The following is a 5,000-nucleotide window of genomic DNA, read 5'->3' as shown; positions in this document are numbered from 1 at the left end:
AAATGCAACCACTCACTATTAATTCTTCATGTATTAATTTAAATATAACACACGAATAACTTAAATATTTAATAATTTGAACTATAATTGACGGCTGCCGGCAAGACAATACTCCACAATCATGTGATTTCCATATATAATTTTGTCTATAGCAAACATTTTTTATTGTAGTAGAGTTGTTCCATACGTTATTACCCAACATTTATTTTACATGTTAAATTCTATTATATCACATTGTTTGTGTCATATGTTATTATCTAACATGTAATTTATATGTTTCATGATATTATTTGACATTTTGTATTGGAAAACACTGAATTGAATTTCATAACATTTCATAATTTGCCCAATAAATGACCCATGCCGGCAAGACAATACTCCACAGTCATATTATTTTGTTACTTTTAGTTTTTCTCATATGACTTGCCTTGCGCGACACCACTCCATATATAGGTTTTTGAACACCATTTCCTTAAGAATGATACTTTTTTCAAATGCAACCACTCACTATTAATTCTTCATGTATTAATTTAAATATAACACACGAATAACTTAAATATTTAATAATTTGAACTATAATTGACGGCTGCCGGCAAGACAATACTCCACAATCATGTGATTTCCATATATAATTTTGTCTATAGCAAACATTTTTTATTGTAGTAGAGTTGTTCCATACGTTATTACCCAACATTTATTTTACATGTTAAATTCTATTATATCACATTGTTTGTGTCATATGTTATTATCTAACATGTAATTTATATGTTTCATGATATTATTTGACATTTTGTATTGGAAAACACTGAATTGAATTTCATAACATTTCATAATTTGCCCAATAAATGACCCATGCCGGCAAGACAATACTCCACAGTCATATTATTTTGTTACTTTTACTTTTTCTCATATGACTTGCCGTGCGCGACACCACGCCATATATAGGTTTTTGAACACCATTTCCTTAAGAATGATACTTTTTTCAAATGCAACCACTCACTATTAATTCTTCATGTATTAATTTAAATATAACACACGAATAACTTAAATATTTATTAATTTGAACTATATTGACAGCTGCCGGCAAAGACAATACTCCACAATCATGTGATTTCCATATATAATTTTGTCTATAGCAAACATTTTTTTATTGTAGTAGAGTTGTTCCATACGTTATTACCCAACATTTATTTTACATGTTAAATTCTATTATATCACATTGTTTGTGTCATATGTTATTATCTAACATGTAATTTATATGTTTCATGATATTATTTGACATTTTGTATTGGAAAACACTGAATTGAATTTCATAACAATTCCAAGTCTCATGAGTGTAAATTTTATTAATCGGTTTATTATTATTATGCAATATCAAATAAAATATAAACTTCTATTTCACACTAAATATAACATTTATGTTTAAGAGTGTAAATTTTTCATTCGCATATTACTGTTCTCCATTGATTGAATTATAATATATTTTTAATATGATTTCATATATTTATTTTTTTGTGTTTTCTACTATTGCCTTTCGCAGTTATCATATATATATACATATATATATATATATATATATATATATATATATACTCATATATATAATAAAATGTGTGTTCTTCTTTCTCTGTTTTGTTTAAAACAATTTAATTTCTTTATTCCTTTCAATAACAATTCAATTATTCTGAAAAGAATGTTATTTATAAAATAACATAAATTTTGTATTGCATCATCAAAAAGCTTTTTGTATATAACATTTTCTTAAGGTCCGGTCCACACATTATCAACTTACAAAGAAATATATAAAATATCATAAGTAAATTAACAAATATGGCACCTTTAAACAACTCATACAATATATATATATATATATGTTTTAGTTGGTGTTTAACAACCATAACACACATATTATATTTTATATTTGTTGTTTTATTAACATTTTCGAATCATCAAGCAAAGGATAAGCTTCAGTGGATCGCAGTATGGCAGCTGCTCAACCACTTACAACACCTTGCCTGTTACAAAAGTCGTTTACAATTGATTCTAGGCTTTGTCATTGTATTAAATAATGTTTAAATATGTAACTAGCACGGCATCAGGTGATCATAGATCCTCCCAATTTACTATGTTACAAATAACATTGGCATCACATCCATTGTCGTTTATAAAATAAATTATAAACTTTTAATGGTTTAGAAGCCATACAATGCAAATTGCCCCTTATTTATCATTGCAGTCCAGCACGGATACGACCTTAGAGGCGTTCAGGCATAATCCAACGGACGTAGCGTCATACCACTGTTCGCTCGAACAAGTATTGTGCCATTGGTCCGTACCTGCGGTTCCTCTCGTACTACGCAGGAATGCTGTCGCAACAACGTTTTGTCATTAGTAGGGTAAAACTAACCTGTCTCACGACGGTCTAAACCCAGCTCACGTTCCCTTGCATGGGTGAACAATCCAACGCTTGGTGAATTTTGCTTCACAATGATAGGAAGAGCCGACATCGAAGGATCAAAAAGCGACGTCGCTATGAACGCTTGGCCGCCACAAGCCAGTTATCCCTATGGTAACTTTTCTGACACCTCTTGTTAAAAACTCTTTAAACCAAAAGGATCGATAGGCCGAGCTTTTGCTGTCCCTGTGTGTACTGAACACCGAGATCAAGTCAGCATTTGCCCTTTTGCTCTATGTGTGGTTTCTGTCCGCACTGAGCTGGCCTTGGGACACCTCCGTTATTATTTGAGAGATGTACCGCCCCAGTCAAACTCCCTACCTGGCAATGTCCTTGAATTGGATCATACCTGAGTAATTGGAGTTATACCAAATTTTTAAATCAAAAATACATAAATGCATTTTCTTATTAAAGAATTTGTTTGCGATTATATAACAAACTCGTGATACTTTGATCAAGAAGCTTGCATCAAAACCCAATACCATAAGATATAATAAATACATCCGTATAATGGCTAGGAAATGATACACGTTCCATTTAATCAAGTAAGTAAGGAAACAATAAGAGTAGTGGTATTTCATTGTCGATACCAAACCGAAGTCTAATATCTCCCACTTATTCTACACCTCTTATGTCTCCTTACACTGCCAGATTAGAGTCAAGCTCAAAAGGGTCTTCTTTCCCCGCTAATTATTCCAAGCCCGTTCCCTTGGCTGTGGTTTCGCTAGATAGTAGATAGGGACAGTAGGAATCTCGTTAATCCATTCATGCGCGTCACTAATTAGATGACGAGGCATTTGGCTACCTTAAGAGAGTCATAGTTACTCCCGCCGTTGACCCGCGCTTACTTGAATTTCTTCACTTTGACATTCAGAGCACTGGGCAGAAATCACATTGTGTCAACACCCGCTAGGGCCATCACAATGCTTTGTTTTAATTAGACAGTCGGATTCCCCAAGTCCGTGCCAGTTCTGAATTGATTGTTAATTGATAATCGTTATAATTTAAAAGAACTAATCAGTTGCCCAATTAGTATTCTTAAAAATTTTAGCAAGAAAGTTCCACAATTGGCTACGTAACTAAACTATCCGGGGAACAAGAATCTACCATAAATGATAGAAACCCTATTTACCCAGAACGAGCACATAAACCATGTTATTGTTTCCCAATCAAGCCCGACTATCTCAATCTTCAGAGCCAATCCTTATCCCGAAGTTACGGATCTAATTTGCCGACTTCCCTTACCTACATTATTCTATCGACTAGAGACTCTTCACCTTGGAGACCAGCTGCGGATATTGGTACGGCCTGTTGAGAAGTTTGCGTATCCCCACCATAAATTTTCAAGGTCCGAGGAGAAAATATCGACACAACAGTATATGTCATGCTCTTCTAGCCCATCTACCATATCTCTCTGCGAAAGACTTCCATGGTAGTACGGCTATAAAACAGAAAAGAAAACTCTTCCGATACCTCTCGACGGCTTCTTTATGGTCGTTCCTGTTGCCAGGATGAGCACGAGGCCCATATTTAATAACAAACGGATACTCAACAGGTTACGGAATTGGAACCGTATTCCCTTTCGTTCAAAATTATTCAAGTGTATAAAAATCGGTATGATGCAAAATATATTTTGATTTTTCTATACTTGAAAATTTTCGGCTTTCGCCTTGAACTTAGGACCGACTAACTCGTGATCAACCACTGTTCACACGAAACCCTTCTCCACTTCAGTCCTCCAAGGTCTCATTCGATTATTTGCTACTACCACCCAAGATCTGTACCAATGGCGGGCTCCATGCAGGCTTACGCCAAACACTTCTATGCACACCATTGTACCTTCCTACTCACTAAAGTTTCAAAATTTATATTACAAGTAACATAAATCATCTACTTTAGCGGTAATGTATAGGTATACAACTTAAGCGCCATCCATTTTAAGGGCTAGTTGCTTCGGCAGGTGAGTTGTTACACACTCCTTAGCGGATTTCGACTTCCATGATCACCGTCCTGCTGTTTTAAGCAACCAACGCCTTTCATGGTATCTGTATGAGTTGTTAATTTGGGCACCGTAACATTACGTTTGGTTCATCCCACAGCGCCAGTTCTGCTTACCAAAAGTGGCCCACTGGGCACATTATATCATAACCTTAAACTTCATATCAAGAAAGTTAAGGTTCTTACCCATTTAAAGTTTGAGAATAGGTTAAGATCGTTTCGACCCTAAGGCCTCTAATCATTCGCTTTACCAGATAAGATTATTTTATACAACAGTTAAATGCACCAGCTATCCTGAGGGAAACTTCGGAAGGAACCAGCTACTAGATGGTTCGATTGGTCTTTCGCCCCTATACTCAATTCTGACAATCGATTTGCACGTCAGAACTGTTTCGGTCTTCCATCAGGGTTTCCCCTGACTTCAACCTGATCAAGTATAGTTCACCATCTTTCGGGTCACAGCATATATGCTCAAGGTACGTTCCAGTTAGAGGTATAAATAATATAAATATCATTATACATAACTATATAGAGCGCCCCGGGATTG

The 5,000-nt window shown here is 34.9% G+C and overlaps 1 non-coding gene across 1 annotated transcript in view; it reads right to left on the bottom strand.

Annotated features, from left to right (window-relative positions):
- Positions 1 to 1,941: 1,941 nt before the first annotated feature.
- The window catches only part of LOC122322676, a 3,957-nt gene continuing 898 nt past the window's right edge, over positions 1,942 to 5,000 (bottom strand). The window contains exon 1 of the ribosomal RNA XR_006246774.1: positions 1,942 to 5,000. This exon is cut by the window's right edge and continues 898 nt beyond it. This is a non-coding gene — a ribosomal RNA (large subunit ribosomal RNA).

This window comes from Drosophila grimshawi, unplaced genomic scaffold (assembly GCF_018153295.1).
Source record: "Drosophila grimshawi isolate 15287-2541.00 unplaced genomic scaffold, ASM1815329v1 contig_53, whole genome shotgun sequence".
NCBI classification, from domain to species: Eukaryota; Metazoa; Arthropoda; class Insecta; order Diptera; family Drosophilidae; genus Drosophila; species Drosophila grimshawi.
This window is presented reverse-complemented; position numbering and strand designations above follow the sequence as displayed.